The 26,623-nt window shown below is 44.6% G+C and overlaps 1 long non-coding RNA gene across 3 annotated transcripts in view; it reads left to right on the forward strand.

The window, feature by feature from the left end:
• Positions 1–26,623, forward strand: part of LOC148138523 (uncharacterized) — a 49,841-nt gene that overhangs the window by 2,806 nt on the left and 20,412 nt on the right. The window contains exons 3-6 of one of the 3 annotated variants that reach the window (XR_015753965.1): positions 767–849; positions 2,568–2,663; positions 3,552–3,638; positions 19,784–19,892. This is a non-coding gene — a long non-coding RNA (uncharacterized LOC148138523). The remainder of the gene's footprint in view (positions 1–766; positions 850–2,567; positions 2,664–3,551; positions 3,639–19,783; positions 19,893–26,623) is intronic. The other 2 variants (XR_015753966.1, XR_015753967.1) reach the window with 2 other exon arrangements.

Raw genomic sequence — 26,623 nt, forward strand, 5'->3', positions numbered from 1 at the left:
TGGACATTGAAATCCTGTACCCAGAGTACGTTTGACACCATTTTGTTGCCTCAGTGCTTCCTCCAAATGTTGTTCAACATGAAGGAGAAGTAATTCATCAGCCAAGGGAGGACGGTACATGGTAATCAGCAGGAGCCATGAGACTCCCAGGGCGAATCCTCCCTGTCTGTACACCACTGTGCCACCACCTCTGTCTGGTCTGTGCTGCCGGTGGGACAGGACATATCCAGAGATTTTAGGAGAAATTGAAGACTGCAGATGCTGGAGGTCAGAGTCGAGAGTGTGGTGCTGGAAAAGCACACCAGATCAGACTGATGAAGGGCTGAGGTTCAAAACGTCGATTCTCCTCCTCTGATGCTGCCTGACCTGTTGTGCTTTTCCAGCACCACACTCTCGATATCTAGGATGGTGATGGTGGTGTCTGGTCTTTGTTTGTAAGGGATCATTCCGTGAGTATGACTATGTCAGGCTGCTTCTTGACTAGTCTGAGGTACAGCTCTCCACATTTTGGCACCAAAAACTAGATGTTAGTGAGGAGGACGTTGCACCATCTAGAGGGCTGATTCTGTGGTTGTAATTTCTAGTGCCTTGTTAGATGCCACATGGTCCATCCAGTTTCATTCCTGTGTTGAGACTTTGCAGTGATTAGTACAGTGAGTCGCTGGCTGGGCTGCTGTCAGGTTGGCAGGATTTTTTTTCACCATTGACAATGGTTTCATGGAAATCAGGAGATTCGTAATTCCAGTTATTTTTTTCGTGAATTCAGATTCTACCATCTGCCAAGATGGGATTCGAACCAGGACTTCAGTCGCTTGTTTTAATATTCTGGATAAAAGCTAAATACATCAGGTTTGTTCACTCATTTTAAATATCACTAACCCTGAATTTGTTTCTTGTAAAACACTGTCCATTATCCTGTCTCCTCTATCCTCCCCTCCAACAACATGAGTGAGGAGCACATGGAGTTTCTCTGTCACCATGACTGAGATAATCCGATCTGCTGCTTCCCTCCCTCCCACTAGCCCACTGAGCCAAACTGCCTCACGTAGTGTTCCTGGTTTTTGTCCTAAACCTACATCTTTCTCCAGTCTCTTGTTAAGCCTTATCAGAGCTCCTCTTTACAATTTACCCAAAGCTCGCTAAACCACAGACTTTCCAACACTCTGTCTCCTCCTTCTCACCGATTCACAGATATTGTTCCTTGTTCTGTCTGTCTGTCTTTTCTGGTTATGCCCTTCTCTCCCCTTCTTTGAAAAACTTCCTTTTGACCTCACGGTTTTTGGAAAATCCTGCTCCATTTCCACTGTCTCTTTCCTTTCTGAATTCCTTGCATTTGGTGTCCCTCCAGTATCTATCCTTGCTCTCTCCTGTATCTCACCTACATACTGCCAGGAGTTGACATTGTGAAAAAGCACCATGTTAGGTTTCACATGGACAATGACACTGCCCAGCTCTCCCTCCCCACCATCCCTCTCCATTACTCCACTGTTACTCAGTTACCAAACTGCTTATCACATTCCCACTACTCGATTAGCTGCAGTTTCCTCCAATGAAACATTGTCATGGTTAAACCCATTGCCTTCAGTTGTTATTCCAAATTCCTTTCTCTTACTGCTGAGCCTCTCCCTCTCCCTGGTAACTGTCTGAGGCAGAAATACGTTCTTCACAATATTGCTGTTATATCTGACCCCAAGATGACCTTCTGATCAGACATCTGCACAATCCCAAACACCAGGAATTCCAATCTCTTAAACATTGTTTGTCTCCTCCTCACCCCAGCTTCATTGCTACTGAAACCCCTTACCTGCCTCTGTGTCGCCTTAAACTTGATGAATCTGAAGCAGAACCCTTGATTCCGCGACTGACCCAGAATTTGGTTCCAGACTCCCTTTTCAGTATTAACACTCGGAAACGTCCACTCAGTATTTATCCTGTCAAACCCCTTAAGAATCCCATCTGTCTCAATGAGATCACCTCTCTTTCTCCAAACTCCAGTGAGTAGTGTCCCAACCTGTTCAGCCTTTATTTAAAAGATAATCCCTCCAAACCAGGGATCATCCCAGTGAATCTCCCCTGCTGAAAAATGTGTTGCTGGAAAAGCACAGCAAGTCAGGCAGCATCCAAGGAGCAGGAGAATCAATGTTTCGGGCATAAGCCCTTCAGCTTATGCCCAAAACGTTGATTCTCCTTCTGCTTGGATGCTGCCTGACCTGCTGCGCTTTTCCAGCAACACATTTTTCAGCTCTGATCTCCAGCATCTGCAGTCCGCACTTTCTACGAGTGAATCTTCCCTGAAATGCCTCCAATAAAGTGACACATTTCCTTATCTAAAGGGACCAAAACTGCTCACTTTACTCCAGATATGGTGGTCTCACCACCACTTCCTCACGTTACTCTCAGGTATATACTCCAAACTCTCATACTGAAAACCCTCTGAACAAAACACTCCATTCCCCTTCCTGATGACCTGTTGTAACTATGTACAGTAATCCTGCGCCAGGAGGAGGGGATGGTGTGGGTTTCTAACTTGAACTGAGAGTGACAGATTTTATAAACTTGTATTACAGGATATTACAGGTGGACATTCAGATGGTAATCTCAGTAAATGTTCTGCCAAACTCTGATTGAATTACTCAGTACATCAGGACCTGGATATTCGCATTGTGAGTATTGCATTCCAGATCAATCCCCTTTGCTGCTTAAAATTTCTCCTTTGAATCATCACATTCTCTCAAAAGGTCTCCCCAAACCATCATGTGTTATGTAATCCTTTTATGATGATGTGATGAATGTAATGTTTATTATTCGAATGTGTAATTTTTGTACAAGGATGCCTCAGAGAGGGAGCAGAATATTCTTAAAGGGGAGAATAACCATTTTGAGGGGTGGCTGTTGTTTATTGGTATCAATGACATAGGAATAGAAGAGTTCACATTGTTGGATCATTCGAATCTCTTGTGGGGTAGAATTGACCTCCATCAGAAGGATGGATTGTACCTGCACTGAAAGGGAAGAGTTGCTAGTGCTATTCAGGAGGCATTAAACCAGTGAAGGAATGGAGGTAAACTCAAAAGAGTGAGGAAAGAGCCAAGTCTGAGGCTGGTACAGTTCAGGCGTCAAACAGTCAAGGCAGGCAAAGGCAAGGCACAGAATGAGGTAGGACTGAGCAGTTACACTGCATTTATTTCAATGCAGGAGTCCCGATAGCTCAGGGTATGGTTTTGAACATGGCACTGGGATATTACAGCAATTACAGAGGTATGACTTAAGCTGCTGGTCCTAACCATTCCTAATGTTCCAAGGTATAGATGCTATAGCAAGGATAGAAAGGGGGCAACAGAGCGGGGGGGTGAGGTGGTTTTGATGAGGGATAACATTATGGCTGGGCTTCAGGAGGATATTCCTGGAAGTACATCCAGGCAAGTTGTACAGGTGGAACTGAGAAATAAATAGTCAGCCGGGAATTGAGAAGCAAATTTACTAACAGATCACTTGTCTGTAAGAATAGTATGATTGTATACAAGACTTGACCTTTTTTAATTCATTCACAGGATGAGGGTGTCACTGGCTGGGCCTCAAGGGCAGTTAAGATTCAACCATGTTGCTGTGGGTCTGGAGTCACATGTAGGTCAGACCAGGTAAGGATGGCAGATTCCTTCCCTGAAGGATATTAGTGAATCTCATGTTTTTTTTTTTGCAACAATCAACAATGGATTCATGGTCTTTAATAGATTCTTACTTCCAAATTTTTATTGAATTCACATTCCACTGTCTGCTGTGACGGGATCCAAACTCTGAGCCCCAGAACGTTATCTGGGTGTCTGGATTATCCATCTAGCGATAGTATTACTAGACCATTGGGCAGGGTGAGTGACTGAGGTATCAATGGGGCAGCACATCAGCACCAAATATCCCATGGTCTCTGTGGAACATAGAAAGGGCTGGGGAGGGAGATATATCCCTGGTGGTGGGGTCTGACTGTAGGTAGTGGAAATTGCAGAGGTTAATGCGCTGTATCTGGAGATTCGTGGGGTGGCAGGTGAGGACCGGTGGATTATATTCTTATTGTGGTTGGAAGGGTGGGGGGAAGGTGGAGGTACGGGATGTGGAGGATATGCATTGGAGGGAATTTTTGATCACGTGGGAGGGAAATGCAGTCCTTGAAATAGGAATCCTTTCTGGGATGTCCTGGAGTGGAATTGCTTCTCCTGGAAGCAGATATGGCAGAGGCGGAGGAATTGGGAGTACAGGTTCATGTTTTTACAGGAATATACTCAAGGGAAATCAGATGAGCAAAAAGGGAACATGAAATATCTCTAGGAAATGGTTTAAGTAGAATCCAAAGCGATTCTACAAATATATCAAGGATAAAAGAAAAAATAGACAAAGAATACAACTTCTTAAAGATCAAGAAGGCCATCTATGGAACAACAAGAGGTGGGAGAGATACTATGCTACTCTTTTCTGGAGAGTTTGGAGAACTTGATACTTAACAACAGTGATAACTTGAAAAGTGTCCATGTTACAGAGGAGGTGGTACTGGATGTCTTAAATGGCATCAAGGTGGATAAATCCCTGGGTCCTGATCAGGTGTATCCCAGAAATTTGTGGGAAGCTAGGAAAACAGTGCCCCTCCCTGAGGTATTTATATCATCGTTTGTGACAGGTGAGGTGCTGGAAGACAGGTGTTGTTATTTTAAAAAGGTGGTAAGGAAAGGCCAGGGAACAACAGAACAGGCAGCCTGAAGTCAGTGGTAGGCAAGTTATTGGAAGGGATTCTGAGGGATAGGATTTACATGTATTTGGAAAGACCAGGAAAGATTAAGGATAGTCAACATGACTTTGTGTGAGTAATTCTCTCTTTCTAACTTGATTGAGTTTTTTTGAAGATGTGACGAAGATGATTGATGAAGGCAGACTGTGGACGTTGTCTATATGGACACTGAAAGATGTTCCACAAAGCAGACTGGTTAGCAAGATGAAGTAGTGGAGGCTGATACAATTACAACATTTGAAAGGCATCTGATTGGGTACATGAATAGGAACGGTTTCGAGGGATACGGATCAATAGCTGGGAATAGGATTCCATTAGTTTAGGATTCCTAGTTGGCATGGACAAATTGGACCAAAGGTCTGTTTCTGTGCTGTACATCTCTATGACACGAATAAATGAAATTAAGATGTGTTCCTCTTTTGTAGAGAGCTATCAGAAGCACAGATAATTGTATTTGGAGCTGAGAAGGTTAAGCAGTGAGTTTGACCAGTTGGAAATTTGTGTCTTGGATATTTAATTTGCAGAGAGAAGGGAATTGTGAACAATGCCACAATTTTAGTAACTATTTTCAGGTAATTGGCAAATAATATGTGAACATGTGAACATTATTTTATTCAGTAAGGTCTGAGCATCTGGAACTGTCTGATTGGCAGCTGGACACAGACTCAGCAGTTATTCATAAACAGATTTGGAATTTTACTTTTTAGGGGAAGATTTGGGGGGCTATGGGCAAATGGGAAGGGAATTGGGACAGATGTGCAGCATCTCCAGAGGGAGAGAGTACAGTCCCAATGGGCTGAATAGCCCCCAGCCCCTGTGCTCTGTGATACTGCCCCATTCACTGTGAATGATGAAGCTCTTCCCAGGGCAGAGAGAGGGAGGATCCCACCACTCACCTCACAATGGGCCCCGATGATTGATGTCAGCGCGGGGCAGAGGGCAGTACTAGAGGACCAGGTCGTACCAGTTTGTCTTCCAACCAATTGGAGTGAATGAGGGCAACCTCAAGGCTGGAACTAAAGAAAGGCACATGTAGCAGAGATTTGAGAAACTGGAGGACATGAGATAGGGAGCGTTCTGTGGCTGGTGAGGAATTATATAAATAAGGAAGAGTTGTGAGGCTGGATGAGGTGACAGTGATCAGGAGAGTTGAGGATGGAGGAATTTAGAGTTAGTGAGGATTAGAGTCATAATGTTATACAGCAAGTAAACAGGCCCTGTGGTGCAACCAGTCCATGCCAACTATAATTCCAAACTGAACTAATTGTACCTGCCTCCGCTTGGTCCACATCCATCCAAATATTTCCTATTTATGTACTTATCTGAATGTATTTTAAATATTGTAATTGTATTCACAGCTACCACTTCCTCTGGAAATTCATTCCACACGTATATATTTTTTAAAAACCCTTATGTCTTTTCTCAAACCTTTCTCATTTCTTCTCAAAATGAATGCACCCGAGTTTTGAATCCCCCTCTCCTCCGGCTATTCACCTTATCTGCACTCTTTTTCTGATTTTATAAACCTCTAATAAGGTCACCCCTCAACCTCATGCACTGCAGTGGAAAAAATTCCCAGCCTATCCAGCCTCTCCTTAGAACACAATCCCTCCATTCATGGCAACATGCTGGTAAATCTCTCCTGAACCTGGTCCAATTTAATAATATCCTTCCTATAACAGCACAACCAGAACTGGACAGAGTATTCCAGAAGAGGCCTCTCCAACATCCTGTACGTTCTCAACATAACGTCCCAACTCCTGTACTCAAAGGTCTGAACAATGAAGGTAAGTGTGCTAAGCACCTTAACCACCCTGTCTACATGTAACACAAACTTCCAAGACGTGAAGCCCTCTGTCTCTTCGTTCCCATATCACTACTCAAGGTCCTACTTTTATTGAGTGTCAGTCCTACCCTCGTTTGTTTTATCAAGATGTAATATTTTGCATTTATTCCAATCCAAAAAATTTTCAAGTATAAAGGCAGTAGGAGTATAATTTAAGAAGGAAATCAGGAGGCAAAAAGGGGACGTGAGATAGCTTTGGCGAATAGGGTTAAGGATAATCCAAAGGGCTTTTGTAAATACATTAAGAACAAAAGGCTAACTAGGAGAAAATAGAGATCAGCAAGGCAGTCTTTGTGTGGGGCTTCAGGCGATGGGTGAGATAGGGAAACAAGTACTTTGCATCAGTGTTTACTGTGAAGAAGTACATGGGAGATATAGAATGTGGTGAAATAAATGGTGATATCTTGAAAAATGTCCATATTACAGAGGAGGAGGAGGTGCTGGAAGGAGCTGGTGCAGGGGAAAATGATTCACATTTTTGCATCATTGTGATCTCCTCTGGAGTAGAGTTGACCTGCATAAGAAGGATGGATTGTACCTGATTTGGAAGGTGTCTAATATCTGGGCAGGGAGATTTGTTAATGCTACTCAGGAGGCATTAAACCAGTGAGGGAGTGGGTGTGATTGCAAATAGATAGTGAGAAAAGAGGTATGTCTGAGGCTGGTGCAGTTCTGAGGTCAAATAGTCAAGGCAGGCAAGGGCAAAGCAGAGAATGAGGTCAGACTGAGCAGTTACACTGCATTTATTTCAATGCAAGAGGCCTGACAGGGAAGGCAGGTGGGCTTAGGGTATGGTTTTGAACATGCCACTGGGATATCATGGGTATTCCAGAAAAGTGGCTCAGGGATGGATAGGACTGGCAGCTTAATGTTTCAGAGTATAGATGCTATAGGCAGAATAGAAACGGGGCCAAGAGAGGAGGGGGAGTAGTGTTTTTGATTAGGGATAGCATTATGTTTGAGCTTAGGGAGGATATTCATGGGAGTACGCCCAGTGAAGTTATTTGGGTGGAACTGAGAAATAAGAAAGGGATGATCACCTTATTGGGGTTGTCTGCGTGGATTTCATCCGGGTTCTCTGGTTTCCTCCCACAGTCCAAAGATGTGCAGGGCAGATTGGATTATCCAGGCTGAATTGCCTGTAGTGCTCAGGGATGTGTAGGTTGGGTGGCCCTGGAAAATGCAACGTTACAGGGGGAGGTTAGGAGGCTCTGAGCGTCAGTATCGATGTGATGGGCCGAATGGTCTCATTCCAGACTGTTGGGATTCTGGGATTCTCTGATAATTCTACTAGTTTTAAAATAGTTACAGAAAATAATAGACCAGATTATCCAATTTCGAAACTTAACTTTTCAAAGGTCAATTTTGATGGCACAAGGCAAAAACTTTCATCTGACCCCTCAAACCTGCTCTGCCATTCAATAAGGTCAGGGTTGATCTTTTCATGGCCTCAGCTCCACATTCCTGCTCTCTCACCATAACCCTTAATTCCTTTCCTGTTCCTTAAAGGCAAATAAAGTTGATAGCTCAGCTGCTTCACTCAGCAGGGAATTCCACAGATTCACAACCCTTTAGCTGAAGAAGTTACTCCTGAACTCAGTCCTAAATCTGCTCCACCTTATTTTGATGCTATGTTCTCTAGTTTCACCCACCCCTGGTGAAAATAAACTCCCTGCTTCTATCTTTCTTACTCCCTTCATAATTTTGTTTTTTTTACCCCATCCAACCTCCCATTCTTCTAAATTACAATGAGTGTAGAACCAGTTTTCTCAATCTCTCCACATAGACCAACCCTCAACTCCAGGCCCAAACTTGTGACCCTCCTCTGCACCCCCTCCAGTGCTAGTACATCTTTGCTGAAGTAAGGAGACCAAACCTGTACCCAGTACTCCAGGTGTGGCCTGTACAGCTGCAGCATAACCATCCCTCTAGCAATGAAGGACAATATTCCGTTCACTGCCTTAATTACCTGCTGCACCTGCAAACCAACTTCCTGTGATTCATGCACAAGGACACCCAGATCCCTCTGCACAGCAGCATGCTGAAGGTTTTCACTATTTCATCATCCAGTTTGCTGTTAGTTCGACCAAAATGGATGACCTCACATTTCCCAACATTGTCCTCCATCTGCCAGATCCTTACCCACTCACGTAACCTATCTGTATCCCTGTGCAGACTTACGGTGGCCTCTGCACACATTGCTCTACCTCATCTTTGTATCAAATCTGAACTCTGACACCGTACACTTGGTCCTCAACTCCAAAACATTTGTGTAAATTGTAAACAGTTGTAGTGCCAACACTAATCCAAACTCACATTTATCCCCATTCTTTACTTTTTGTTGGTTAACCCATCCTGTATCCCTGCTAATACATTACCCATAATGCCGTGCAGCCTTTATCTTATACAGCAGCCTTTCATGTGGCAACTTGTCGATTACTTTCTGGAAATCCAGATACACCACATCCACCGGGTCCCCCTTGTCCAACGTATTTGTGATGTCCTCAAATAGTTCATGTAAATGTGTTAAACATGAGCTGCCTTTCATGAATCCATGCTGTGTCTGCTCAATGGGATAGTTTCTACCCAGATAACTCGCTACTACTTCCTTGAGAGGTTCAAGCATTTTCCCCACTACAGAAGTTAAACTAATGGGTGTTTTTTTTTTTAAATAGTGGCATCACATTTGCAGCTTTCCAATCTGTCAGATACGTCCCAGAGTCCAGCAAATTTTCGCGAATTATCATGAACACATTTGCTATTTTCCCGGCCATCTCTTTTTGCCCCTGGGATGCATTCCATCACGGCCAGGCGCCCCTTTTACCTTTAGGCTGTTACCTTTCCCAACACTTCCTCTTTACTGAGAATGATTGATTCTCTGTCCACATCTGCCATTGCCTCCATAGACCTGTAAAAATGAGACAATGAGAGTACACAGACAGTATATTCCTGTTAAGGCCAAGGCTGGGAAGCGTAGAGAATGCTGCCTGTCGAGAGAAATTGAGGCTCTGGTCAAGAAAATGAAGGAGGGATATGGCAGGTACAGACAGCTGGGTTTGAGTGGATCCCTGGAGGAGTATAGAGACAGTAGGAGAATACTTGAGGGAAACCAGGAGGGCAAAAAGGGGACAAGCGATGGCTTTGGGAAATAGGTTTAAGGAGAATCCAAATAGATTCTAGAAATACACTAAGGGCAAAGAGTGACCAGGCAGAGAATAGGGACCCTCAAAGACCAACAAGACTGACTATGGAACCCCAGGAGTTTGGAAAGATTCTATATGAATATTACACATTGGTTTTTACTGAAAAACGATGTGGAAGCTAGAGAATTTGCACAAATAAATAGTGATAACTTGGCAAGTGTCCATGTTACAGAGGAGGATACCCTGAATGTCTTAAAATGGATAAAGGTGGATAAATCCCTGGGACCTGATCAGATGTATCCCAGAAATTTGTGGGAAGCTAGGGAAGTGATTGTTGGGCCCCTCCCTGAGATATTTGTGTCATCAATAACCACAGGTGAGGTGCTGGAAGATGTGTGCCATTATTTGAGAAAGGTGGTAAGGAAAAGCCAGGGAACTATAGACCGGTGAGCCTGTAGTCAGTGGCAGGCAAGTTGTTGGAAGGGATTCTAAGGGACAGGATTTGCATGTCATTGGAAAGGCAAATAATTGGGGAGAATCAGCATGGCTTTGTGCATGGACATCGTTAACTCGGACTTCAGGAAGACACAATGTTCCACATAACAACAGACTGGTTAGCAAGTTCAACATCATAGAATACGGAGAGAACTAGCTATTTGGATAAAATTCATCACAGAGACATACAGCACAGAAACAGACCCTTCGGTCCAACCCATCCATGCCAACCAGATATTCCAGCCCAATCTAGTCCCACCTGCCAGCACCTGGCCCATATCCCCCCAAATCTTTCCTATTCATATACCTATGAATGTTACAATTGTACTCGCCTCCACCACTTCCTCTGGCCACTCATTCCACACACGTACCACCCTCTGTGTGTAAACGTTGCCCCTCAGGTCTCTTTTATATCTTTCCCCTCCACCCTAAACCTATGCCCTCTAGTTCTGGAAGCCCCCACTCCAGGGAGGAGACTTTGTCTATTTATCTTATTTATCCTGTCCATGCCGTTCATGATTTTATGTTTCTCTGTGAGGTCACTCCTCAGCCTCCGACACGCCAGGGAAAACAGCCCCAGCCTATTCAACCTCCCCCTGTCGTGATTTCGACCAGGAGCAGATTTGTCTCCAGGATATTTAGTTGACAGAGAGGGAAAGTAGAAAGTTTGTCACAATTTTTAGTAACTGCATTCATGTAACTGGCAAATAATGCAAGGTAAAAATGAGAAGATTATTTTACTGAGTCAGTTCTGAGCATCTGGAACAGTTTGAACAAGAGCTGAATGCAGATTCAACAGTTAGTGTCAAAACAAATGTGGAATTCAACTTTTTAAGGAAAGATTTGGAAGGCTATGGACAGTTGGGAGGGGAGTTGGGACAGATTTGCAGCATCTGCAGAGGGAGAGAGTACAGCCCCAATAGGCTGACTAGCCCCCAGCCCCTATACCCTGTGATAATGCCCCATTCGCTGTGAATGATGAAGCTCATCCCACCGCAGAGCCATCGAGCCATAGAGATGTACTGCACAGAAACAGACCCTTCTGTCAAACTCGTCCATGCTGACCAGATGTCTTAACCTAATCAAGTCCTATTTGCCAGCACTTGGCATATATCCCTCTATACCCTTTCTATTCATATACCCATTCAGATGGGGTAATTGTACCAGGCTCCACCACGTGTCCTGACCGAAAATTCAATGCATGTAGCAACCTCTGATTGACAGAAGCCCGTTAGGTCCCTTTTAAATATTTTCCCTGTCAACTTAAACCTCTCGTTCTGGACCTGTCTATTTATCCCATTCATGCCCCTCATGATTTTATAAAACTCAATGAGGTCACCCTTCAGCCTCCAACACTTATGGGAGGATCCCACCAACATGACACAATGGGGCCCAGGTGATTGACAGCAGCTGCAGACCAATAGGAGAGTTGGCGTGATCCTCCAGCCAATAGAAGTGAATGAGGGGTGTGGCCAGCAGGCCAGCACGTGACCATGAGCTGTGCAGGCGCAGTGTCACTGTGAGGGGGGACTCAGTGAGTGTGAAGGGAGTGGCATAGACTGGGAGAAAAATGGAGTTTGTGGGTACTGGGGCGGTTTATAAACACACGGTGTAGGCTGCTTGACATGAATTACAAGCTCCCGCTAAATAAAAACCAGAAAAAATTGTGGATGATGGAAATGATAAACAACAACCAGAAAGTGCTGGAAAAGCTCAGCAGGTCTGGCAGCATCTGTGAAGACAAGTCAGAGTTAACATTTCTGAACCTATGAACCTTCCTCAGAACTGATGTGACTGAGGGAAAAATGTTGGTTTATATGCAGAAGGTATAGGTAAAAGAGTAAATGATTGGGAATAGAGTGCAAAGAGAGAGATAGGAGACATTGGACAAAGGAGTGTATATCGATCTGGCTGGGGGAGAGTGAATAGCTGTTCATGGGGACTGTTGGTGGCTAATCACAGATAGTGTGTAATAGCAGGCTATGTAATAACAAGGCCTGGTGTGTGGGGTGTAGGGGGCTAGGATGCTAGGACGTGGGAGAGTTCAGGATCTAAAATTATTGAATTTGATATTGAGGCCAAAGGGCTGAAGGGTCCCCGAGTGAGTGATGAGGTTTTGTTCTTCCAGCTTCGTTAACATGTGGCACTGGAAATGCACAGCAGGTCAGGCAGCATCCAAGTAGCTGGAGAATTGCCGTTTTAGTATATGCCCTTCATCAGGAATGTGCGGTGTGGGAAAGAGTGCTGAGAGATAAATAGGAGGGGGTGTGTAGGGCTGGGGGGGAAGGGATCTAGGAAGGCAATAGGTAGATGCAGGTGGGAGGTAATGGTGAGACGGTGGAGTGGATAATGGAGAAGGAAGATGGACAGGTGGGTCAGTTCAAGAGGCCAGTGCCGAGTTGGAGGGTTTGAGCTAGGATAAGGTGGGGTGAGGGGAGATGAGGAAACATTGATGCTGTGTGGTTGAAGGGTCCCAAGGCGGACGATGAGGTGTTATTCCTCCAAGCTTCGGGTGGCTTGATTTGGCGATGGAGGCAGCCCAGAACCTGCATGTCCTTGGCGGAGTGGGAGGGTCCGTTGATTGTGTCGGCCACAGGGCAGTGGGGTTGGTTGGTACATGTGTTCCAGAAATGTTCCCTGAAATATTCCGCAAGTTGGCATCCTGTCTCCCCACTGTAGAGGAGACCACATCGAGAGCAAAGGACTCAATAGGTGAGGTGTTTGAATGTAAGAACTATCTCTGCTGAATGTGGAAGGATCCTTTGGTGTCTTGGATGGAGGTGAGGGGAAGGTGTGGGCACAGGTTTTCCACCTCTTGCAATGGCGAGCGAAGGTGCCTGGGAGTGGAGGATGGGTTCGTGGGGAGCGTGGATCGAACAAGGAAGTCACAGAGAGAATGGTCTCCGATGAATGCTGAAAGGACTGGGGAGGGAAATATATCTCTGATGGGGTCTGATTGTAGGTGGTGGAAATGGTGGAGGATGATGTGTTGTACCTAGGTGGAATGTGAGGACTTGGGGGATTCTATCCTTGTTGCAGTTGAAGGAGTTGGGTTCAAGGGTGGAGGTGTGGGAAGTAGAGGAGATACGGTGGAGGGTATTGTTGACCACATGGGAGGGGAAATTGCTGTAATTGAAATATGGATCCATTTGGTATGTTCTGGAGTGTTCTGCCAGTTTGTATCAAGCTTCACTGGAACATTGCAGTAAGTATGAGACAGGGATGTTGGCCAGGGAACAGGCTCGTGTGTTGAAGTGGCAGGCAACTGGAAGCTCAGGGTCTTTTTTGCGGCAGAATGTACATCAGCCACCATTTCCATCCCATCCACTGAGATGCTGCCAGACACCAGTTCCTGTTCCCTCCATTAACAGCTATGCGCACTCCCAGCCAGATCGCTATCCAGTCCTTTTTCTTTCCAAATGTTCCTTTGGGCTCTGTCCCCACCTATTATTCACTCTTTAACCCCTATCTCCTTTGCCATTGCACTGGGAGCTAAATTGCCCAGAGTTTTCAGAGATGTGTAGGTTAGGTGCAAGATAAATATTTGTCTTTACTATTCATCCTGCACTGACTGTGAGTGTTGTTGTGTGAATTCATTTTATGGGATATTAATTGAGACTGGGATCTCAGAAACAGGTTTTTACAGTCAGCAGAGACATCAGGACCTGAATATAATTGGCATTTAACTGTGAAAACAGAAAGGTTTGTCTGTTCTGTCTGTGAGAAAATATCTTCAATACTTTTGTCAAGCAAAAATCAGAGAGATGGACAAATTTGTGGCTGGATCACCCTTTGGGTGTGTGCTCTGTTCTGGGCCCTGCAGCTGAGGAAGGAGATATTGCCCTGAGAGGGAGCACAGATTTATCCAAATTGCACCTCATCTCTTTGCAGCAACTGTCAGATTTAGTCCCCCAATCACCCACTTCGTAATGTTAACCTGTAAACTCCTTATTTTCAGTTCTCTGCAAACTACCCACTAAAATTCCTTATGGACTCAAATTCCTTATGAACTAAAATTCCAGCATCTTTTCAGGTGGAATGTTCCAGATTCTGACAACTGAAAATGACAGGGCTGCACTGAGAGTGCTGCTTGGCTCAGTGAGTGTGTTTTGGAATTGGGTGAAAACTGTGAGGTGAGACAGGGAGAAGGTGATGCTGAAACTCAGGTTTAGTTCAGGCCGTTCAGAAATTCATATGCTCCCAATGGGAATAGCCAATTTTTATGAGATACCTGCTGAATATTTTGTAACAGGTTTTAAAGTATAACATGTCAGCTTAAGTAAAGGTCGGGGATTTAGATTATAATGGACATGCTTGAAGTGAAGAAAGGTTGCTAGCTCATTTAAGTTCTCGCGATGGGAGAACTAGCTGAATCTAGAGAGACATTGTTACAGGAGACCTCAGATCCGCGGTGTTCTCCTCTTGCACAATGTGGGAAATAAGGGATGCTTCCAGTGTCCCTGGCGACAATATGTGCAGGAAGTGTGCCCATCTGCAGTTACTGGGAAACTGCTTTTCAGATCTGAAGCTGTGAGTGGACTCACTGTGGAGCATCTGCAATACTGAGGATGTTATGGACAGCACGTTCAGTGAGTTAGGAAAGGGAATGGATGACTATCAGATCAAGTAAAAGGCTCAGGAAGGAAATGCAGGAGTTCCCAGTGATCATCCCATTATCAAACAGATACTGTATCCCGCTTCGGATTCTGCACCGAACGGAGGAAAGAGAGTAACGGGGATTCAATAGTCAGAGGTACAGATAGGCACTTCTGTGGCCACAGACATGAATCCAGGATAGTATGTTACCTCCCTGGTGCCAGGATCCGCGATAGCATGGATAGGTTATTGGACATTGTGGAGCTGGAGGGTAAACAGCCAGTGGTGGTGGAATCCTCTCACTATGCAGACCATGTATCATTTACATTCTCCACTGCTTCTCACTCATGTCTGCTTCAAAAAGAGGGAATCACTGAGAAACACGGAATAAAATGGGGTCAGAGTCTCTGGTATAAAACTGTTGAACACAATGCCCCCATCTTCTCCATATTGGTCATCAAGCACACAGACCCACTGCGATCATCTCATACCTTTTTGATATTAGAATAGATGATAGATGATTGGTTAATGTTTTGGGGAGGCAAATGAGCAGAGAGGTTTAGTAGGAAATTCTGGAGCTCAGGGTGCAGGAATCTGAGTTAAAAATGGGCTATCCTCAAGGCTGGAATTACAGAAAGGCACTTAGCAGAGAGATTTGTGGGGATCGAGATTACAGAGATAGGGAGGATTGTGTGATTGGAGGATGTTACAGAGATGCTTATGATAGCAGAGATAAGGAAGAGTTGTGAAGGTTCATGAGGTGACCGTGATAGGGAGAGTTGTGAACACGAAGACACCGAGAGTTAGAGTTTCAAAGTTATATATCATGGAAATGGACCCTGTGGTCTAACCAATCCATGTCGACTATAATTCCAATTAAACTAATCACACCTGCCTCTGCTTGGCCTATATCCCTCCAAATATTTCCTATTTATGTACTTATCCAAATATCTTTTAAGTATTGTAATTGTGTTCACAGCTACCACTTCCTCTGGGAGTTCAACCAATAAGTGCAAAAATAGAAAAACTCATGTCTTTTTAAAATCTTTGTCATCTCTTCTCAAACTGTATGCACCGGTGTCTTGAATCCCCCTCCCATGCAGCCATTCATCTTGTCTACACACTCCATGATTTTATAAACCTCTAATAAGGTCACCCCTCAACCTCCTGCTCTCCGGTGACAGACATCCCAGCCTATCCATCCTCTCCTTCTAAAACAATCCCTCCGTTCATGGCAACATCCTGGGAAACATCTTCTGAACCTTTTTCAATTTAATGACATCCTTCCTCTAACAGGGGGACCAGAACTGAACACAGTGAAGAGGCCTCACCAACATCATGTATAACCTCATGATAGTGTCCCAACTCCTATACCTAAAGGTCTGAGCAATGAAGGTAAGCGTGCTAAACACCCACTTAACCACCCTGTCTACATGTGACACAAACTGCAAAGACCTGAACCCCTCGGTTTCTTTGTTCCACATCACTACTCAAGGCCTTACTTTTAATTAGTGTAATTAATTAATGAGGCTAAAGGAGATTTTGTTTTATAAAATATAATATCTTACATTTATTCAAATTAAATTCCATCTGCCACATTTCAGCCCATTCACCCAATTGATCAGGATCCCTCTGTATTCGTGGATAACCTTTTGTTACTGTCTACCTTAACAGTTTTTGATGTCACCCACAAACAAACCATGCTTTGTGTATTCTAATTCAAACCATCTACACACATGACAAACAAAAATGGACCCAGCACCGATTCCTGGAGAACACTGCTGGTCACGGGCCTCCGTGTGAAAAACAACCCTCCACTATTACTGTCTCCTATTGTTAAGCTAATTTTGTATCCAGTTGGCAAGCTCTTGCTGAATCCCATGGGATCGAACTTTACAACTTCGTCTCCCCTGCACAACCTTTTTAAAGGCTTTACTAAAGTCCAAATAAACAATGTCTGCCACTCTGCCCTCATCGATCTTCTTGGTGACTACCTTAAAAATCTCAATCAAGTCTGTGAGACACCCTGTTAAGTAACCATGTTGAGTGTCCCTATAACTCTCCAAATACATGCAAATCCTATCCTTCTGAATCGCCTCCAGCGGCTTACCCACCACTGAGGTCTACAGTTCCTAGGCTGCTCCTTATATCCCTTCTTTAACAAAGGTACAACATTAGCCACTCTCCAGTCATCAGGCAGCTCACCTGTAGTTATCGATTACACAACTATTTCTCCATGGTGCCCACAATTACCTCTCACCCAAACTGTTCCCGTCCAATCACTTCCGTCACTTGCCCTGTCTGATCAGACAAGAAAAGGTCAGGTGTTGCTTGCTTCCTGATAGGAACATTTAAATATTGATAAAGAACATTTCTTGAACTCATTTAACACATTCTTTACCAACCAAACCTTTCACACTATCGTAATCACCTACTACTATAACCTTATTGTTGTGACTGTATATCGGAGATCTCTCTGTATATTTGTTCCTTATGTTCTTCCTGATTATTGCAGCGTCTATAGTGCCATCCGACCAAGGTGATTTTTTTTTAAAGTTTGAAAACACAATTTTGTTTTTAAAAAAGCTTTCCTCTGTGATTTAAATATAAATCTCTTTTTGTTTATTCACTCAGATGTGGATGTTTACCCTGAGGGCAGTTGGTCGTTAACCACATTGCTGTGGGTCTGGAGTCACATGTTGGCCAGACCGGGTGAGGATGACAGTTTCCTTCCCTAAAGGGCATTAGTGAACCAGATGGGTTTTTTCCTAACAGTCGACAATAGTTTCATGGTCATCATTAGCCTTTTCATTCGAGATTTTATTGATATCAGATGCCACCATCAGCCATGATGCTACCATCTAACCGTAATCCTCGGAAGATTGCTCATTTTACTCGTCTAGCAAGAAGTATCATCTGGCCATTGCCTCCCTTTTTAGCAATATATTATTTTTTAAAAAAGCTCCATCATTCTCCGTGTACAATTTGAGGTAAAATTACACACATGCAATTTCTGAAGCCGGAGGGGGATTACAGAGACAGAGAGGGATGTGGGTCTAGTGGGGGATTGTTGTCCAAACATCACTGTGGTGTACATGGACTGCAGCATTTCAGGGAGGCCGTTCACCACCATTTCTCCAAGACACATAAAGGTGGCCAATAAATACTGGTCTGGGCAGCAAAGGCAACCTCCAGTGAATAAAACCGAGCAGTGACCTCTCCCAGCTGACTACTTGTGAAGGTATAAACCTCTCTGGAAATGCAGCTTGGAGAAAAGAGAAACAAACAGTGACATTTCACAGCTGCCCTCAGAGAGACCTTGCTCTCTGAGCTGCTCACAGCCGGGATCAGCTCAGTGGGTTTCAGTCTCTTGAAACATCAATTTTAGACGGTTTTATTATATTAATAGTGAGAAAGGTGAGGGTTTCTTTTTCATGTCTTTCGGTCTGTTGTTTAAATGTTTAAAATATAAAGCGTAAGCATTAAGTTATTCTCGGGCAGTATTTTTCGAGCAGTAAGACTGTGCCTTTGTCTTGGTCTGTAGATTGTTAAGGCGGAGAGATGGCCTGTTGTAGAGTGGTGTGCTGTTTCTGTCGGATGTAGGAGATTAGAGAGAGTTTCAATGATCCTGATGATTGTGTCAGCAGGAAGTGTTTTTGCAAATCCTATCAGATCACATGGATTGGTGGAGGAGTGATTAAAGGCAGTGAGGAATTGACAGGGGTCAGGGGTGTGATAGGTGGCAGTCTCAGGATTGCAGGATACTGCAGATACAGTCAGGTACATGGGTTACCTCCAGGAAAGCTAGGAGGGGTAGGCAAGTACTGCAGGAATATCCAGTGGTTATCCCCAGCTCAAACAAGTGTACTGTTTTGGAAAATGTAGGGGGTAATAGACTTTCAGGGGAATATAGCACTGACTGCCAAGTTACTGCAACTGAGACTGGCTCTAACATAAGGTATATCCAGTTCCACGCAAACGATGGTGATAGGGGACACTCTAGTCAGGGGCACAGTCTGCCATTTCTGCAGCTGACAGTGAGACATCAGAATGGGGTGGTGCCTCCATGATGCTAGGGTCAAGGATGCCTCGGAGAGGGTGCAGAATATTCTCAAAGGGGAGAATAGCCAGTGGGAGGACATTGTACATTGGTACCAATGGCATAGGAAGGGGAAAGCATGGGGTCCTGATGAGCAGGGAGATTTGCTAGTTCCACTCGGGAGGCATTAAACCAGTGAGGGAGTTGGGGCAAACCTAAAGAGATAGTGAGAAAAGAGGGATGTCCGAGGCTGGTACTGTTCAGAAAAGACTGTCAAGGCAGGCAAGAGCAAGCCACAGAATAAAGTGGGACGGACTAGTTACACTGAATTTATTTCAGTGCAAGAGGCCTGACAGGTCAGGCAGATGTGCTCAGGGTATGGTTTTGAACATGGCACTGGGATATTATAGCAATTACAGAGGCATCACTCAGGGATGGATAGGACTAGCAGCTTAATATTCCAGGGTGTAGATGCGATAGAAAGGGGGCAACAGTACAGGGGGACTGGCGTCTTTGATTAGGGATAACATTACAGCTGGGCTTCGGGAGGATATTCCTGGGAGTACATCCAGGCAAGTTACTTGGGTGGTACTGAGAAATAAGAAAGGGATGACCATCTTATTGGGATTGTATTATAGACTCTGTCCCAATAGTCAGCGGGGAATTGAGACACAATTTTACCAGGAGACCTCAGTTATCTGTAAGAATAATATGGATGCAATGATAAGGGGTTTTAACTTTACCAACATGGCCTCGGAGTGCTGTAGTGTGAAGGGCTTGGATGGAAAGGTATTTGTTCAGTGTGTACGAGAACATTTCAGATTCAGTTTGTAGGATGTACCTACTAGAGAAGGAACAAAACTTGACCTGTTTTCTTTATTCATTCACAGGATGAGGCTGTCACTGGCTCGGCCAGCATTTATTGCTTCGTTTAACCAGAGGGCAGTTAAGAATCAACCACGTTGCTATAGGTCTGGAGTCACCTGCAGACCAGACCAGGTAAGGATGGCATTTTCCTTCCCTAAAGCTCATGAGTGAACCAGATGGGATTTCCCAACAATTGACAATGGATTCATTGTTGTCACAAAATTAATTTTTCCAGATATTTATTGAATTCACGTTCAAACATCTGCCGTGATGGGATTCAAACCCAGGTCCCCAGAACGTTATCTGGTTCTCGGGATTAACAGTCTAGCGATAATTTCACTCCATCATCACTGCCACTTAGAAAATGAGGCAGGGTGAGTGACTGAGTTATCAGTGGGGCAGCACATCAGCACCAAAGATATTGTGGCTTAGTGGTTAGCGCTGCTTCCTCAGCACCAGGGACCTGGGTTTGATTCCAGCCTCGGGCCACTCTGTGTTGGAGTTGGCACGTTCTCCCCAGTGTCTGTGAGGGTTTCCTTCGGGTGTTCCAGCTTGTTCCCAGAGTCCAAAGATGTGTAGGTTAGTTGGATGAACCATGTTAAATTTCCCATAGTGTCCAGATGCAGTATATGAGGTTTTGGGATGTGCGGAGAAATCTCTGCCTAATGTGAAAAGATCCTTTTCAGGTCTTAGACAGAGGTCAGAAGGAGGTGTGGCCGCATGTTTTACATCTCCCGTGGCGGCAAGGGAGGGTCAAGGGTGTGGAGCATGGGTTGGTTGGAGGGGGTGGGCCTAACAAGGATGTTGCTGAGGGAATGGTCTCTGTGGAACGCAGATAGGGGTGGAGAGGGAAATATATTTGTGGTGGTGGGATCAGACTTTAGGTAGCAGAAATAACAGAGGTTAATGCACTGTATCTGGAGATTAGTGAGGTGGAAGGTGAAGATTGCAGGGTTATAATCTTATTGTGGTTGAAGTGGTGGGATAAAGGTGGAGGTGCAGGAAGTGGAGGGTACGCATTGGAGGGCATTGTTGATCAAGTGAGAGGGAAATTGTGGTCCTTGAAGTAGGAGGCCTTTCTGGGATGTCCTGGGGTGGAATTGCTCCTCCTGGGAGCAGATATGGCAGAGGCAGAGGAATTGGGAGTACAGGATCACGCTTTTATACTTGAGGGAAATCAGGAGAGCAAAAAGAAGACATGAAATAGCTTCAGGCACTGGTTTAAGTAGAATCCAAAGAGATTAAACAAATATATCACAGACAAAAGATTAACTGGACCAGAGAATAGGACCCCTTAAAGATCAACAAGGCTGTCTATGGAACCACAGGGAGTGGGAAAGATATGTGAATATTTCATGTCATTTTTTACTGGAGAAGGATATGGAAACTCGAGAGTTTGGAGAAATAAACAGAGAGAACTTGAAAAGTGTCCATGTTACAGAGGAGGTGGTACTGGGTGTCTTAAATGGCATCAAGGTTGATAAAGTCCTGGGATCTGATCAGGTGTATCCCAGAACCTTTTGGAAATCTAGGGAAGTGATTGTTGGGCCTCTCCTGAGATATTTGTATCGTTGATAGCGACAGGTGAGGTGCCATTATTTTTAAAAGATTGTAAGGAGAGGCCATGGAACAAGAGAACAGTGAGCCTGAAGTCAGTGGCAGGCAAGTTGTTGGAAGGGATTCTGAGGGACAGGATATCCATCTATTAGGAAAAGTAAGGAATGATTAGGGAGAGTCAATGTGGCTTTGTACATGCACAATCATGTCTCACTAACTTAACTGAATGTTTTGAAGTGACAAAGAAAATTGATGAAGCCAGGCGGTGAATGTTGTTTATGTGGACATTCAACAAGGTTCCACAAAGCAGACTGGTTAGCAGGGTTAGATAACATGGAATGCAGGGAGAGCAAGCCATTTGGATACAAAACTGGCTTGAAGGTAGGATACAGAGGGTGGTAATGGACGGTTGCTTTGCGGACTAGAGGCCTGTGGGCAGCAGTGTGTTACAAGGATCGATATTGGGTCCTTAAATAATTGACTTGGATGTGAATGTGTAAGGTATGGTCAGTAGGTTTACAGAAGGCACCAAAATTGGAGATGTAGTGGACAGTGAAGAAGGTTAGTTCAGAATTCAACAGGATCTTGATCAGATGGGCCAATGGAGCAAGGAATGGCAGATGGAGTTCAATTTAGATAAATGTGAGCTGTTGGATTTTGGAAAGGCAAGTCAGGGCAGGACTTGTGCACTTAATGGTAAGGTCTGGGGAGCATTGCTGAACAAAGAGACCTTGGAGTCCAGGTTCATAGTTCCTTGAAAGTCGAGTCACAGGTAGGCGGGGTAGTGAATGCAGTGTTTGGTACATTCCCCGTTATTGGTCAATGCATTGAATGCAGGTGTTGTGACGCCATATTGTGGTTGTACAGGACATTGATTAATGCTCTTCTGGGATTCTGTTTTCAGTTCCAATCTCCCTGTTCTAGGAATGATGTTGTGAAACTTCAAAGGTTTCAGAAAAGGTTTGCAAGGACTTTGCCAGGGTTGGACGCGTTGAGCTATTGGGAAATGCTGAATAGGTTGGGACTATTTTCCTGGAGAGTTAGAGACTGAGAGGTGACCTTAAATGTTTATAAAATCATGATGGATCTGGATAAGGTGAGCAGTCAGGGACTTTTTCCCAGGTTCTGTGGGTTCAGAACTAGAGGGCACAGGCTTAAGATGAGAGGGAAAAGATTTAAAAGGGATCTTAGGGCATCTTTTTCTCAATGAACAGAGTTATCAGAATTTGGAACATTCCACCTGTAAAGGTGCTAGGATTTGAGTCCATAAGGAGTTTACAGGTTAACATTATGAATTGGGTGATTGGGACTAAATCTGACAGTTCCTACAAAGAAATGAAGTGCAATTTGGATCATTCTGTGCTCTCTCTCAGGCCAAAAAAGACCCTGAGCTCCCGGTTGCCTGCCACTTTAACACATGAGTGTGTTCCCTGGCCAACATCTGTCTCATGCTTAGGTGCAGTGTTCCAGTGAAGCTTGATGCAAGCTGGCAGAACACTCCAGAACATACCAAATGGACCATATTTCAAGGACTGCAATTTCCCCTCTCATGTGGTCAACAATGCCCTCCAGTGTATCTCCTCTACTTCCGACACCACTGCCCTTGAACCCCACCCCTCCAACCTTAACTCACACACATTGTTATCACATTGCCTGCCATTACACACTACCCACGATTAACCACTAATTGTCTCCGTTGACAGCTATTCCCCACCTACATCACTCCACGATTGGAGCTGCCAAGGACACAAACCTCTAGAATATCCTCCCTAACCCCCTCTGTCCTCCTTTAAGATTGTTGGGCCTCTCCTGAGACATTTGTATCATTGATAGCGACAGGTGAGGTGCCATTATTTTTAAAAAGGTGGTAAGGAGAGGCCATGGAACAAGAGAACAGTGAGCCTGAAGTCAGTGGCAGGCAAGGTTGTTGGAAGGGATTCTAAAGGGCAGGATATACGTGTATTTGGAAATGATTAGGGAGAGTTAAAGTGGCTTTGTTTGTGCAAAATCGGGTCTCACTAACTTGAGTGTGTTTTGTTTCTTGAAGAAGTGACAAAGACAATTGATGATGGCAGCCTGTGAACGTTGTCTCCATGGGAATTGAACAGGGTTCCACAAAGCAGACTGGTTAGCAAGGTTAGATAACATGGAATGCTGGGAGAACGAGCCATTTAGATACAAAACTGGCTTGAAGGTAGGAGACAGAGTGGTGATGTAGGGTTGCTTTGTGGACTGGAGGCCTGTGAGCAGCAGTGTGCTGCAGCAATGGATATTGGGGCCTTCAATAAATGACTTGGATGTGCATATATGAGATATGGTCAGAAGGCACTAAAATTGGAGGTGTAGTGGGCAGTGTAGAAAGTTAGTTCAGAATACAACAGGATCTTGTTCAGATGGGCCATTGGAACGAAAAATGGCAGACTGAGTTCAATTTAGATAAATGTGAGCTATTGTATTTTGGAAAGGCAAATCAGGACAGGACTTATGCACTTAATGGTAAAGTCCTGGGGAGTGTTGCTGAACAAAGAGACATTGGAGTTCAGGTTCATTGTTCCTTGAAAGTAGAGTCGCAGGTAGGCAGACTAGTGAAGGTGGTGTATGGTATGCTTATATTTATTAGTCAATGCATTGAATACGGAAGCTGGGAAGTCATATTGTGGCTTCACAGGACATTGATTAAGCCATTTCAGGAATTCTGCTTTCAGTTCGAATATCCCTGTTCTGGGAAGGATGTTATGAAATTTGAAAGGAGTCAGACAAGATTTGCAAAAACATTGCCAGGGTTGAAGGATTTGGGCTACAGGGAGAGACTGGGGCTATTTTCCCTGAAGAGTCAAAGACAGAGGTGACTTTATGGAGATTTATAAATCATGAGGGGCATGGATACGGTGACCAGCCAGGGTCTTTTCCCCCCCAGGTGAGGTGGGTCCTAAACAAGAGCACATGGGCTTAAGTTGAGAGGGCAAAGATTTAAAAGGGATCGAAGGGGCAACGTTTTCAAGCTGAGTGTGGTGTGTGTGTGGAATGAGCTGCCAGATGAAGTAGTGGAGACTGATGCCATTACAACATTTGAAAGGCATCCGTGAATGGGATGGGTTTTGAGGGATAGGGCCCAATAGCTGGCAAATGGGACTCCAGTAGTTTAGGATTCCGAGTCGGCATGAACGAATTGGACCGAAGGTCTGTTTCTGTGCTGTCCATCTCTATGACACTAATAAATTAAGATGCGTTCCTCTTTTGTGGAGAGCTAGCAGAAGCACAGATAATTGTCCTTGGAGCTGAGACGATTAAGCAGTGATTTGGACCAGGTGCAGATTTGTTTCCAAACAATTAATTTGCAGAGAGAGAGGAATTGTTAGCACGATCACAATTTTTCGTAACTACTTTCAGGTAACTGGCAAATAATGCAGAGTGAAAATGGGAACATTATTTCACTCAGTAAGTTCTGCACACCTGGAATAGGCTGAACGGCAGCTGGACACAGATTCAGCAGGTGTTCTCAAACAGATTTATAATTTTACTTTTTAAGGAAGGACTTAGTGGGCTTTGGGCAAGTGAGAGGGGAGTTGGGACAGATTTGCAGCATCTCCAGAGGGAGAGAGTACAGTCCCAATGGGCTGAATAGCCCCAGCCCCTGTGCTCTGTGATACTTCCCCATTCACTGTGAATGATGAAGCTCATCACAGGGCAGAGAGAGAGAGGATCCCACCACTTACCTCACAATGGGGCCCGGCTGATTGATCTCAAACAAGTACACTGTTTCGGAAAGCGTCGGAGGTCACCCTCTCAGGGGCATATCGCACTGACAAGCAAGGTACTGGTACAGAGACTGGCTCCAATGTAATGTGAGGTATATGAGGTTCCTGGTGATCGATGGTGATAGGAGATTCTCTGGTATAGGGCACAGACTGCCGTTTCTGCAGCTGACAGTGAGACATCAGAATGGGTGGTACCTCCCTGGTGCCAGGGACAAGGATGTCTCGGAGAGGGAGCAGAGTATTCTCAAAAGGGAGTATGATCAGTGGGAGCTCATTATACATCAGTACCAATGACATCGGAAGAGGAAAGGATGAGGTTCTGACGAGAGAATATAGCAAATTATCCTGGAGGATAAAAAGTAGGTCTTCGTGGATAGTAATATCTGGATTACTCATTGTGCCGCATGCTAGTGAGAGTAGGAACAGCAGGATAGAGCAGATGAATGTGTGGCTAAGGATCTGGTGCAGGGGAGAAGGATTGCCATGTTTGGATCATTGGAATCTCTGCTGGGGTAGAATTGACGTGCATAAGAAGGATGGATTGTACCTGAATTGGAAGGTGTCTAATATCCAGGCAGAGAGATTTGCTAGTGCTACTCAGGAGGCATTAAACCAGTGAGGGAGTGGGGGGTAAACCTAAAGAAATAGTGAGAGAAGAGGTATGTCTGAGGCTGGTACAGTTGAGAAGTTAGACAGTCAAGGCAGGCAAGGGCAAGGCACAGAACGAGGTGGGACAGAGCAGTTTCACTGCATTTATTTCAGTGCAAGAGGCCCGTCAGGGAAGGCAGATGAGCTGAGGATATGGTTTTGAACATGGGACTGGGATATCATGGATATTACAGAAACGTGGCTCAGTGATGGATAGGACTGGCAGCTTAATGTTCTAGGGTGCAATGGGAAGGATAGAAAGGGGGAACGAGAGGAGGCAGAATGGCGTTTTGGATTAGGGATACCTTTATGGTTGTGCTCAGGGAGGATATTGGGAGTATTTCCAGTGAAGTTACTTGGATAGAATTGGGAAATAAGAAAGGGATGATCGCCTTGTTGTGGTTGTCTGCTTGGGTTTCGTCTGGTTGCTCTGGTTTCCTCCCACAGTCCAAAGATGTGTAGGATGGTTGGGTTATCCAGGCTGAATTGTCCATAGTGTTCAGGGATGTGCTGGCCAGGTGGATTGCTGATTGGAATTGCAACGTTATAGGGGTAGGGTAGAAGGCTCTGATGTTCAGTGTGAATGTGATGGGCTGAATGGCCCGCTTCCACGCTGTCTGGATTCTCTGATAGTTCTACTAGCTTTAAAATAGTTACAGAAAATAATAGACCAGATCTAATAGGTAGCCTTCTAAATTGGACAATTTCGATGGCACAAGGTAAAAACTTGCAAAATTTGTTTGCGGGAGGTTATTTCCAGGGAAAGGGATGGCTGGACAAAAGAGTAACCAGGCAGAGAATACCAACCCTCAAAAATCAGTAAGGCTGTCTATGGAACCGCAGGCGGTGGGAGAGATTCTGTAAGTATTTCACATCAGTTTTTACTGAAAAATGATATGG

The sequence above is a fragment of the Chiloscyllium plagiosum genome, unplaced genomic scaffold (genome assembly GCF_037043375.1).
Source record: "Chiloscyllium plagiosum isolate Xiang-an unplaced genomic scaffold, Cpla_swu_hap1 HiC_scaffold_40, whole genome shotgun sequence".
Taxonomy (NCBI): domain Eukaryota; kingdom Metazoa; phylum Chordata; class Chondrichthyes; order Orectolobiformes; family Hemiscylliidae; genus Chiloscyllium; species Chiloscyllium plagiosum.